This window comes from Moschus berezovskii, chromosome 5 (assembly GCF_049115385.1).
Source record: "Moschus berezovskii isolate FMDL1 chromosome 5, NW_MosBer_1.0, whole genome shotgun sequence".
Classification (NCBI taxonomy): Eukaryota; Metazoa; Chordata; class Mammalia; order Artiodactyla; family Moschidae; genus Moschus; species Moschus berezovskii.
In genome coordinates, this window is record NC_142464.1 from 88,690,910 (window position 1) to 88,705,310 (window position 14,401).

The window sequence follows — 14,401 nt, forward strand, 5'->3', positions numbered from 1 at the left end:
CTATATTTGATAACACTTTTGATATTGTATTTTATCAACTGTAAAATGTCCATTATAGTATCTAGTTGCATGAATGTTGAAAATATTAAATTAGATTTTGTATTTAAAATGTGTAGCATGTTTTGAATTTCCTTGGAATCCCTTGACCACTGGTGACTTCCATAACTACCCAAGTTGAATCAAATACAAAGATATGAAAACATTAATTTGAAATGATACATGCACCTCAATATTCATAGCAGCATTGTTTACAATTGGCAAGATATGGAAGCAACCTAAGTGTTCATCAACAGATGAACAGATGGTGTGTGTGTATATATATATAATGGAATATTACTCAGCCATAAAAAGAATGAAATTTTGCCATTTGCAACAACATGGATGGACTTGGAGGATATTAGGCTAAGTGAAATAAGTCAGACAGAGAAAGACAAATACTGTACAATACAACTTAAATGTATAGTTAGAAAAATAAAACAAAGTTGTGAATATAACAAAGGGAAGGAAACAATTACAGAATATAGAGAATAAATTAGTGGTTACCAATGGGGAGAAGGAATGTAGCATGGGTAAGCTAATAGTAGGGGATTAAGAGGTACAAACTATTGTGTATAAAATAAATCAGCTACAATAATATATTGTACAACATATGAAATGTAGTCAATAATTTATAATAACTATAAATGGTATATAGTGTCATTTTCTCAGCTGTATCTGACTCATTGCGAACCTATGGACTGTATCTGGGCAGGCTCCTCTGTTCATGGAGTTCTCCAGGCACGAGTACTGGAGTTGTAGCCATTCTCTTCTCCAGGAGGTCTTCCCAACCCAGTGATTGAACCAAGGTCTCCTGAATTGCAGTCAGGTTCTTCACCATCTGAACCACAAGTATATCTTTAAAGACTGCAAATCATTATGCCATATACTTGTAACTTACATAATGCTCTATATCAACTTTATCTCAACTAAAAAAGGTGGATTAAAGTTTCCTTTCAAGGGTGAAAATTCAATGTTCTTCTGAATGACTGAAGATATTCAGACTAAAAATAGATAAATGAATATTATTGATTGATATTCCAAGAAAGAGCAGTATGGCCTGAATGATAAACATTGTCAGCTTCATTTTCACTTTTATTTATAGAATTCTCTGAGCTCCAAGTAGGAAAACTGTCCATAGGTGTCAAGTTTTTAGTTTATTTTTGTCATTGATTCTTCATCATAAGTTGTGTCTGACTCTTTTGTGATCTCGTAGACTATAGCCCGACAGGCTTCCTTGTCAATGGGACTTTCCAGGCAAAAAAATACTGGACTGGGTTGCCATTTCCTTCTCCAGGAGATCTTCCCAACCCAGGGAACGAACCCAGGTCTCCTGCATAGCAGGTGGATTCTTTACACAGAGAGACAAGGGAAGCCCCCTATCTTTCTCTTTTAAGTAGAATCAAAAGAACAATAATATTATAAATACATTCCATGAATTTGTTAATTATTTACTGCAATGAACTTCCTTTGCTATAGTAAATTATTTGTAATGATATTTAGCAGAGACTTTTTGGTAGTAGATTTCTTTATTAACATAGTAGTATATTTCTTTATAATATGAATAAAAGTGAAATTCGCTCTTTCGTGTCCAACTCTTTGCGACCCCATGGACTATACAGTCAATGGAATTCTCCAGGCCAGAATACTGGAGTGGATGCTCTTAGTCGCTAAGTCATGTCTGACTCTTTGCGACCCCTTGGTCTGTAACTACCAGGCTCCTTTGTCCATGGGATTTTTCCAGGCAAGAATACTGGAGTGAGTAGCCTTTCCTTTCTCCAGGGGATCTTCCCAACCCAGGAAGTGAACCCAGGTCTCCTGCATTGCATGAGGATTCTTTACCAGCTGAGCCATAAGAGAAGCCCCTTTAAAATATATATGCTCTTGGTATCTATGTAAGGCATTTTTGTTCTCCAACATGTCTATAATAAAGGACAGCAATTCTTGTTAACGAGTGTTCTCAGGACGTGTACAGCACAGCCTTATTAGTGAGATCAGCAAATAACAAGGTTATTTTGGTAATCATGTGCATATTTATTTTTGCTCAGAGGATTTGCGATGTGCTTGACTTACACTATTTTCCACTTTATATAGACTGATAATATGGTCAGGTTCCAATGTGCTTTCTATTTTTCATAATTTATTAGATTTAATTTTAAAATATGTCCTGACTTGTTCTCATATTACAGTATTTTAAATAAAGGTTTGAACTGAAAGTTTTCCTTTATTTTCTTTCCTTTTTTTTCTTTTCAACATACTGTTGGTCAGGTAAATAGAATCTTAGTAAATTAAATAATGGGAGCGTTTATATATATACATAAATTAGACAAAACGTTATCATACAAGATATCCTGTAAAGAGCACAAACAGAAGTTTCTAAAATATATAAAAAAATATTTAACAATCTGGAATATTAACAATTACCCATAAACTAAAATTATATTGCAGATATCTAAAGATGAATTATGCATGATCATACTTGAACTAGCTTTGTCACTCTCTGATTAAGATGTAATACTTTCTGATCCAGACACATTGACTCTATTGCTCCTATATAATTTATTAAATTCAATGCACCACATATTGACAGCTGTATCTCCAATGAATAAGACATACAATCTATTCAGTCAACATTACTTTATTTTGCCTCTAATATATCATGAAAAAAAAATATTCTCTTTGACAACATTCAAGAGTAAAATACAAATTCTGTAGTCCATAATGATTCAGTATTTAAAAATGATGTCCATAATTTAAAATACAAATATATCATATTTAATTCATTGTTATGCTTCTGATTAAACATACAGACTAATTTTTGAAATCAACTATATTGAGATACAGAAAATATTAAGTAATGAGCTTGTATTTTTCACATTATCTAAAAATATTAATAAATATAAATATTTAATAGGATATACAATCATACAAAATTTTATATAGTATTTTATATATTGTATATATTATTTTATATAGTATTTTTATATTATATAGTATTTTATCAGCCAATGTTCTCCAGAAACACAGAACCAATAAGATATTTATAGTGAGATTTATTTCAATGAAATTACATACAGTTTTGAGAGCTACCAAGTCTGAAATCTGTAAGACGTCAGCAAGCTGGAAAACTCTTTAGTAGGAACTGATGTTGCACTCCCTTTTTTTTTTTTCACATTGTGGAAAAAAATTCCACATGCATTTTATACCCAACAGGGTGATCCCTTACACATTGTTCCCTTCCAGAAACTGGTCTTTTCAGACCCTCATATCCTATCAGGGTCTCCCAGAGATTTTGTCTATATTTTAGGGGTATGAAGTATACTCTCATTGAATATATTTTAATTTTTTAGATTAGTATTTCTTCAAATGGAATTCTCAAAGTATTTACTAAATTTCAAAAGAATTTGTCTTTGTATTAAAAAGGATTTGGCTATTACTGAAAATTAAGAATCACTATTCTAGGTATTCATTGTACAGTGTAGAATGTTTCTCTCTCAATAAATGAATATTCTTTCTTTAGATAATGAGAATGATATAGATTATGGTTTCCCCTACTTTTCCCTTTTACTTGGAAATACACAACAAAACTCAGTGTTGAACTGTAGGAACCATTTTCTCTCTTCGCAGTGTAATTATTAGCCCATATGTCTTCATCTTCACTTAATCACAAATTGTCCTATTTTACATGTTTTATATTGTTCCTTGCTTCAGATTCTCTTCAAACAGTTGGTACTATATAAGTTTTGAATGTATACTAAAAAATTTGGCTCAAAATGGTAAAATGTAGACTAAATAAATTATAGCTGAATTGAATCTAAATGTGAGGAATTCCTTTCCTCGATAGCAGCAACTTTTTAAAAAGTATTTAATGCCATGTGCCAGGACATTATGTTAATCAATTTATTGTAAATTTTTGTAAAACCCTATAATGTAGGTACTACTATCAATCCCCACTCTACAGAAATGCAAAGAACTGAAAAGTCTTCCAGAGTTTCATGAAGAGTCCTGAAGAGACTCAAGAGTCCTGAAGAGACTCAAGCTTGGATGAATCCAAGCTCAGGTTCCCAATCACAATGTATATGACATCCCAAGCCACATGTTCTACTTTGCCTTATTGATGGATTTTCTAAGATTCTTTGTGGGAGAGTATTCACTACTGCATTCAACAAAGCAGAATTCTCTCTTTTAACAAAATTTTGGCTCTTTTTCCACTATGTTTCCTATCTCCTTATCCCTCTTAGTGGAGTCCAAGCCCATCCTCCAATTCTGGTCCCCCCTGGTTATCTCAGTACAGCCCCTTTCCCTCACAACCTATAACCCTAGCAGCCTGTTCCTTCACACAAGATCTCCTAACAGGGCTCCAACTCCTCAGACTGGTGATCCTTCAGGCAATTGTTCCCCAGAGCAGAACCCTCAGGCCATGTTTTTCCAATAAAGCTGTGATTCATATACCCCTGCTGCTGCTGCTGCTAAGTCACTTCAGTCGTGTCCGACTCTGTGTGACCCCACAGACGGAAGCCCACCAGGCTCCCCCGTCCCTGGGATTCTCCAGACAAGAACACTGGAGTGGGTTGCCATTTCCTTCTCCAATGTGTGAAAGTGAAAGTGAAGTCGCTCAGTCCTGTCCGACCCTTAGCGACCCCACGGACTGCAGCCTACCAGGCTCCTCCATCCATGGGGTACGCAATACCCCCATAGCGGAGTTTCACAGAGACTTTTCCTCACAAAGGTCCATCCTCAACCCCTAGGTAAGGGAAATTTCCATTTCCATTTCCAAGTTTCTCTCTGAAATGTGTTATTTTTCCCCCTCATCATCATACTGCTTCTTATTTACTCTTTTCAACTCCCTCCACCACTTTATGGCCTAATTTCAGTTCCTGGACTCTCCCCAAAACTCACTCAATGTTTACAAAGCTGCCAAACTGCTCTGTGCTTGCTTTGCTTCCCTCTTCCTGCTGCTACAGTCTTGGGGAAGAATTCTTCTTCCTCAAAGAAGTCTCAGTTTGGCCCCTAAAACTTTCAACTGATTGGATAAAGCCAATCCACTTTATCTTCACTTAGTGGCCCAGTGGTAAAAAATCTCCCTGCCAATGCAGGAGACACAGGTTCGATCTCTGGGTTGGAAAGATCCCCTGGAAGAAGAAATGGCAACCCACTCCAGTATTCATTCCTGGAGAATCCCATGGAACAAGGAGACTGGCAGGCTACATTCCTCAGGGTCACAAAACAACTGAGCAACAGAGCACACATAGAGTCAGCTGATTAGTAGATGTTAACAACATAGACTTTTAACGCATCAACCATTTGTATTACAAATAATATTTTCACAGCAACACCTATATTAGTGTTTAACTGAAGAACTGATCACTATAGTTTAGTCAAGTTGACACATAAGCCTAATCATCACAAATACTGTGTAAATGAATTACTGAATAGTTTGTTCATTTTGTATTTAAAATAAAATAAGCACTAGATTTTAAACAAAATATTTTTAAAATTTATAAAATTATATAAGAATATAATTAATTTTATGTGGCTTTTCCAGATAAGATGAAGTATTGAAAAATATAATTCTCCCAGGATACTGTGTTTTAGAGATGGTATAATTCACTATTTCTGAATAGCCCAATTGCCAGTTTGCCTTCTTACATAAGATATTAATTTAAAAAACCTAAAGACATGTCTTAAATAAGAGTCTTAAGAAAAAACATATTTTTTCAGTAATAATAATCAAAATTACCTTATTTAGGTTTTGCTATTCCTTTATTTATTTTTCCTTTATTTTCTTTCTGCTAGCTGAAATGCAGACATTTTTGGACATAGAACAGTTTTGAAATATGAATAAAACCCTTAAAAGTAGAACCAAAACACAGAAGAACTTTGCATACCTGGATTTATTATGAATTGTCTACTTCTAAATTTTTAAATGAGAGAAATAAACTTGTCAATGCTATTTCGAAACTAACATAGATGATATATTTAACTCTACAGCTATTTGAAGTAAAGCCTCCAGAAAAATAAATTATATGTTTACAGGATAATTTTAAAATTAACTTTATTTATTTATTTTTAGTACAAGGGAATTAGAAAAAACAATGTGTGGCAAAATAAAAATATACTTTTTCATTTCTAGTACAGTTCTCCTTTTCTTCCAAATTTCTTTCCATTTTCTCTTTTTACTTTTTCCCTCACCTTCACAATTATTTACATAACAACCAGGTGGAGCAATGGTAAACAATCTGCCCTCCAATGAAGGAGATGGGGCTCAATCCCTGGGTTGGAAAGATTTTCTGGAGTAGGAAATGGCAACTCATTCCATATTATTGCCTGAAAAATTCCATGGACAGAGGAGTCTGGGGAGCTACAGTCCATGGGGTTGCAAAGAGACATGACTGAGCAATTGATTGGTTGACTGATTCTAAGCATCAGACAAAATACTGTCTTTGGCTTTGTTGGGTTTGTATTTAACTGTTGAACCAGTGAAATTTCTTTTTAAGAGCACAGAGTTTAGGGTCAAACAACTGAGTCCAAATCCTGGCTCTATCACTGAAAAAGTTGAAAGTTAAGTTGCTCAGTCATGTCCGACTCTTTGCAACCACGTGGACTGTAGCCTGCCAGGCTCCTCCGTCCATGGGATTCTCCAGGCAAGAATACTGGAGTGGATTGCCATTTCCTTCTCCAGGGGATCTTCCAAACCCAGGGATCAAACCCAGGTCTCCAGCATTGCAGGCAGACGCTTTAACCTCTGAGCCACCAGGGAAGCCCCTATCACTGAAAAGTGGAGTCCAAATCCTGGTTCATATATATATTGTATAATTAGTATGGATAATTAGTCCTGTTATCTGCAGCACTTCTGGGTCTGATTTGATTGATCAAACCTTCTCAGTATATGCCATATTTTCTTGGTTCTTTGCTTGTATGGTCATTTATCATTAGATACAAAACACAACATCCTTATGCCAGGAAGCAAAGAGGAACCAAAGAAACTTGATGAAAGTGAAAGAGAAGAGTAAAAAAACTGGTTTGAAACTCAACATTCAAAAAACTAAAATCATGGCATCCAGTCCTATCACTTCATGGCACATAGATGGGGAAACAATGGAAACAGTGGCATAATTTATTTTCTTGGGCTGCAAAGTAACTGCAGATGGTGACTGCAGCCTTTAAATTAAAAGACACTTGCACCTTGGAAGAAAAGCTATGACCAAGCTAGACAGCATATTAAAAACCAGATACATTCATTACTTTGCTAACAAAGTATGGTTTCTCCCAGTAGTCAGGTATGGATGTAAGAGTTGGACCATAAAGAAAATTGAGCAATTAAGAACTGATTCTTTTGAAATATGACATTGGAGAAGACTCTTGAGAGTCCCTTGAACAGCAAGGAGCTCAAACCAGTCAATCCTAAAGGAAATCTGTCCTGAATATTCACTGGAAGGATTGATGCCGAAGCTGAAGCTCTAATACTTTGGCCCCCTGATGCAAAGAACTGACTCATTGGAAAAAGATCCTGATGTTGGGAAAGGTTGAAGTCAGGAGAAGCAGACAACAGAGAATGAGATGGTTGGACGGCAAACCTGACTCGATGGACATGAGTTTGACCAGCTCCAGGAGTTGATGATGGACAGGGAAGCCTGGCTTGCTGCAGTCCATGGGGTTGCAGAGAGTCGGACACTACTAGGTGCCTGAACTGACTGACTGACTGCAAATTTCACCTTGTGTACTGAATATTTTTATATTGTTATAAAGTTTTTTGAGCTGGGATACAGTTAATTTATTTGGAATCAGTTTGACTGTGTTGAGATCTTGTGCATAACCTTTATTAATCAGGGTTTTACTTTAGGACTATTTTTGCAGTACCAGCCAGATAAACTTTTCTAAACTTTTTAACCAATACACCAGGGGTCCCAACACCCTGGTTAGGAATCAGGCTGCACAGCAGGAGGTGAGTGGCAGGCAAGCAAGCAGTTTCATCTACCGCTCCCTATCGCTCCCTGTCGCTCATACTATATCCTGAATAGTGTTCCTCTCCCACCTCTTCCATGGAAAAATTGTCTTCCACAAAACCCTTCCCCTTGCACCAAAAGGTTGGGGACTGATGAAATAAACTATGAAATACAATGCTTTTCACTTTCACTGGTGGAAAAGAAACCATTCGTAATTTTGGTGCATTGTTCCCTGAAATCCTTTTGTATGACTCTTTCTCCCTTATGCTGTTTCCTATCTTCTGTATCATATTTAGTATTTGGCTAAAAAATCAAGGGTGCTTCACTGGTGGCTCAGCGGTAAAGAATGCACCTGCAATGAAGGAGATGCAGGTTTGATCCCTGGGTTGGCAAGATCCCCTGGAGAAGGAAATGACAACCCACTCCAGTATCCTTGCCAGGGAAATCGCATGGACAGAGGTGCCTGGCAGGCTTTAGTCCGTGGGGTCGCACACTAAACAACTGAAAAAATCAAGGAGGTTCCCTTTCATATCTCTAGAGTTCATTCTATCTCATGTGTTCTCTCTGTTTCTTCTGCATTTCCTCTCTCTGCTATATTTTCATATTTCTCCTGTTTGATATCCTTTCCATGTTAATCATAGCTTCCTCTTTTCTTCAAATCCCTGATTCTATTTATGCATTTCAAGAACAATTCTTGACTCAGTTATGGGCTCTTTCTTTCTAAGCTACATCCTAGATACTTTCTCTAGGAGGTAAACTGAGGTATTTGTAGAATTTGGCTCTTTCATTTCTCATCTCTAAGGGATTCCTAGTCTCTTGTCTGATATCCAACATGTTATAAATGGATGACATATATTTTGCCAGTGTTTTTTGTTTTTTGAGTTGTTTTAGGTGGGAAAGTAAATCCATTTTCCATTACTTTATTTTTGTTTCATGAATTTACATCTGGTTTATAAAGTTTATCATAAAAGCAGTCTGAATAATCAATTTAGAAGCTTCAGTATTACAATTTATTATGCATCTAAAATTATTCTTCAGGAATTCACAGATATTATTTTAAGAATCCACAAGTTAGCCTTATAGGGATCAGTGCTTTTATTACTGGACTAAACAAAGCTTTGGTTTCTTACAGAAATGAGCATTTTCTAGATGTGTTCTACTTTTAGAATGAGATCATTTTTAAATGGTTCATTTAACCTTTTTAAGTTTCATACTGTGGATATAACTAAGCTTAAAATGTTGAACTGCCTTTAATATGCACTCCAAAATATGTGTTTGCTATTCTATTTATCTATGTTTATTTTGTGTCTGCATTAACAGTACTTGTATTCTACTGAGTAAGAATCATTTTAACAGTCCATGCAATTTAGATACATCTTATAAAAAATAAAGCCATATTTGGGAGGATATTCTCATGAGTTGTATTTCATTAAAAAGTAGGTCATTTTGTTTTTTCTGGATATGTATGATCCAGAAATTATAAATCTTTCTCTGTTAGATATTAATTCACAGCCCCCAAATATAGGATACAAATTAGTTTCATGTTGCATAGGGCATGGAAACATCTATTTGTTATTAACATAACATTAGAATCTGACAGAATTTAGTTCTGGTTTGTAAAGCTCATTACAAATATTCTGTGATTAATTTACAAGCTTCACGATTATATTTTATTCAGTTATTTAAGATTATTCTGAAATTATAGGTTTTTTTCCTTTAGGATTTTTAAAGTAAATTTTAATGTTTTGATATTAAAAATGAATAAAGTTATTAAAACTACAAGCCACTCATCTTGAAAGCCTATTTAATTTTTATTTATCTTCATTATAAAAACACAGTAACATTTGCAGAGCAAGTGTTAGAACACTTGGTAACTTGTAGAACTCTTGGTTACCTTATGTGGCCTAAGAAAACTGACTACACACTGAGTGATTTAATTTACCATTCTAGTGGATTAACAGTGAACTCCTGTTCAAGGGAGTTTGGACATATATTTATTATTTTTATTTATGTAAATCTAATTTATATTGTTTATTATGTTGAGGTCAAAGGGCCTCAACAAAGTAGTTCTTTTTTTAAACCTTGTGATCTAGTATTTTTCTTTATTATAAAATCATTAACTATTTACTTGTATTTTGTTATAATTTATCTTTATTTTCTCTTAAAATATGACGTACAAAAATAAATTAAAAATCAATTAAAGATGTTAGACTGGACACTACAAAACCCTAAGAGGAAAACACAGGGAGAACATTCCTTGATACAAAACACAGTAGTATATTTTTGGACTTGGTCTCCTAAAATAATGGAAACAAAAATAAACGGAGAGAGTTTGAAGAAAAGGGAACCCTCTTACACTGTTGGTGGGAATGCGAACAAGTTAAACCACTATGGAGAACAGTGTGGAGATTCCTTACAAAACGGGACATAGAACTGCCATATGAGCCAGCAATCCCACTTCTGGGCTTACATACCAGGGAAACCAGAATTGAAAGAGACACGTGTACCCCAATGTTCATTGCAGCACTGTTTATAATAGCCAGGACATGGAAGCAACCTAGATGTCCATCTACAGACGAATGGATAAGAAAGCTGTGGTACATATATACAATGGAGTATTACTCAGCAATTAAAAAGAATACATTTGAATCAGTTCTAATGAAGTGTATGAAACTGGAGCCTATTATACAGAGTGAAGTAAGCCAGAAAGGAAAACACCAATACAGTATGCTGTTGTTGCTGCTGCTGCTAAGTCACTTCAGTCGTGACCAACTCTGTGCGACCCCATAGACGGCAGCCCATCAGGCTCCCCCGTCCCTGGGATTCTCTAGGCAAGAACACTGGAGTGGGTTGCCATTTCCTTTTCCAATGCATGAAAGTGAAAAGTGAAAGTGAAGTCGCCCAGTCATGTACAACTCTTAGCGACCCCATGGACTGAAGCCCACCAGGCTCCTCCATCCATGGGATTTTCCAGGCAAGAGTACTGGAGGAAGGTGCCATTGCCTTCTCCCCAATACAGTATACTAGCACATATATATGGAATTTAGAAAGATGGTAACGATAACCTTGTATGTGAGACAGCAAAAGAGACACAGATGTATAGAACAGTCTTTTGGACTCTGTGGGAGAGGGCGAGGGTGGGATGATTTGGGAGAATGGCATTTAAACATGTATATTATCATATGTGAAACAAATCACCAGTCCAGGTTCGATGCATGATACAGGATGCTTAGGCCTGGTGCACTGGGATGACCCAGAGGGATGATATGGGAGGGAGGTGGGAGGGGGGTTCAAGATGGGGAACACATGTACACCTGGGGTGGATTCATGTCAATGTATGGCAAAACCAATACAATATTGTAAAAAAAAAAAAAAAAAAGTAAATAAACTGGGAAGGAAGAAAGAAAAAAAAAAGAGGGACCTAATTAAACTCAAAAGCTTTTGCACAGTAAAGGAAACCATAAACAAAATGAAAAGACAATATACAATATAGGAAAATATATTTGCAAATGATACAATCAACAAGGAATTAATCTCCAAAATTTACAAACAGATCACTGCAGCAGAGTATAAAAAACAAACAAAGATGGGCAGAAAACCAAAGGAGACTTTTTTCCCAAAGGAGACATACAGATGGCCAAAAGGCACATGAAAAGATACTCAACATCACTAATTTTTGGAGAAATGCAAGTCCAAACTACAATGAGATATCATCTAACACCAATCAGAAAGGCCATTATTGTAAAGTCTACAAATAATAAATGCTGGAGAGGATGTGGAGAAAAGCAAACCCACCCAGGTTGCTGATAGGAATGCATTAATAAATTGGTACAGGCAATATGGAGAACACTACAGAGTTTCCTTCAAAAACTAAAAATTGAAATACTATATGATCTAGCAATACCACTCCTGGCCATATATCTGCAGAAAAACATGGTTCAAAAGGATACATGCACCCAAATATTCACTATAGCACTGTTAAACAATAGCCAAAACATGGAGGAAATTTTATAGACAGAGGAATGAATACAGAAGAATGTGGAACAATGGGATATTACTCAACCATTAAAAATAATGAAATAATGCCATTTGTAGCAACATGGATGGACCTAGAGGTTGTCATACTGAGTGAAGAAAGTCAGACAAAGACAAATACCATATGATATCACTTACACGCGGACTCTAAAAAGAAATGATACAAATGAACCTATTCTATTTACAAACTAGAATCAGACAGAGAACAAAATTATGGTTACTGGGGGAAGGTTGGGGGTAGAGACAGTTTGAGAGTTTGGGATTGACCTATACCACTGCTATATTTAAAATGGATAACCACAAGTACCTACTGATAGCACAGGGAACTCTGCTCAATATTCTATAACAACCTAAATGAAAAAAATATATATATGAAGAGGAATAGATACATGTATATGTAAGACTGAATCACTTTGCTGTACACTTGAAAGCAACACATTATTAATCAACTAAAATTTAAAATAAAAATTAAAACAAAGTATTTCTAATATTTTAATTTTTTGGAACTTAGAAATGAATATCATATAATATTAATGAATACTATGTGTTCATAATAGTAACAATAATAGTAGGTATTATTGTATATCTGTATCAGATTTATTCATAAAAAATAAAGTGCTTGAGTCAAACATCAAACTAAATTTCAGTTTCTTAGAAATACTTATCTTCATAATAAAGGTTGGCTGCATTGACAGAAATTATATGAAGGCACAAGTAAAAATCAAAGAGAAAACTTCACAAATATTTTATGGATATCCTATTCTTTCAATTACTTCTCAACTGAACTCTGTTCCAGGCATGTGGCAAAATACAAATAATACTAACCTTTAATAATATTATCAAAAGGGGCACAAAAGAACAGTTTTACTTCCATTCAAGGATTATATCAGATTTTCTTAACTTTTTAAAGTATTTGCCCTTAATATACTAGAAAATAGGGCAATATCATGCAGAAATATTTGAATTTTACAATATTTTGAGTTTGAGGTAATACTCATAACTACACGTGATTGCCTAAAAGTTCCACTTATTACTTACATTCTGTTATAAATAATTCTATAGGACTGCTGCTGCTGCTGCTGCTACACCGCTTCAGTCGTGCCTGACTCTGTGCGACCCCATAGATGGCAGCCAACCAGGCTCTGCTGTCCCTGGAATTCTCCAGGCAATAACACTGGAGTGGATTGCCATTTCCTTCTCCAATGCATGAAAGTGAAAAGTGAAAGTGAAGTCTCTCAGTCGTGTCTGACTAGTAGCGACCCCATGGATTGCAGCCCACCAGGCTCCTCCGTCCATGAGATTTTCTAGGCAAGAGTACTGGAGTAGGACAAAGACAAGTAAATAATCATTTCATTATCTAACAATAAGAAAATTACATGTGAAGTTGAAATGCGTTGAAATTTAAAAACTAAAATTTCTTAAGACTTGCATAAAAAAAAATTAGGCTGAAATTATGAGTCATCAAATTATCCAACAAGGGAAACAAGGTTTTAAAAAATGTGCAGAGTTTGTTTTAAGCAGTATACTGTTTAATCCAGGTACCCAACAAAGATTATCCTCATTTTATTTCAGGGTTTCTCACTCTGGGTCTCCTTTATATTGGCTCATCATGCTCCTTTCTTACACTTGTTACTTTTTGAAAGTACAGGTTACTAGCTTTGTCATGTATTAAAACACTTAACTGTTGATCTCTACCTCTGGGATGATGGAGTAGAGGTGCTTTTCCTTATTTCTCCCACTAAGAACAACTAAAAATCTTTGACATTTTAAATAAAATAAATATAATGAGATTCTGAAGACTAGAGAGAAGTCACATGAGTAAGGGAAATTAAGACTGGAGGAATCACATGATGGTAAGTTCTTTGGGTTTTCTCAAGGCTTGCAGTTGAAGCAACTGGCAACCCAAAAAAGCCAATGGACGTAGACAAAAAAAGTGCCAACAAGTATCTGTTCCTTTTAGATAAAGGGACAGAAAGCTTATGGATAGTCATTGCTCTATACCTGCCCAATGTCACAGAAAAAAAAAAAAAAATACTGGGACCCTGTCCCAACTACACATGCAAGGACTGAATTGAGATCCTAGATCTTTATCCTTTCATTACAGTTCAGATGGATTAAGACTCCACTATGGATGTGAGAGTTGGACTGTGAAGAAGGCTGATCGCCGCAGAATCGATGCTTTTGAACTGTGGTGTTGGAGAAGACTCTTGAGAGTCCCTCATACTGCAAGGAGATCCAACCAGTCCATTCTAAAGGAGATCAATCCTGGATGTTCATTGGAAGGACTGATGCTAAAGCTGAAACTGCAATACTTTGGCCACCTCATGCGACGAGTTGACTCACTGGAAAAGACTCTGATGCTGGGAAAGGTTGGGGGTGGGAGG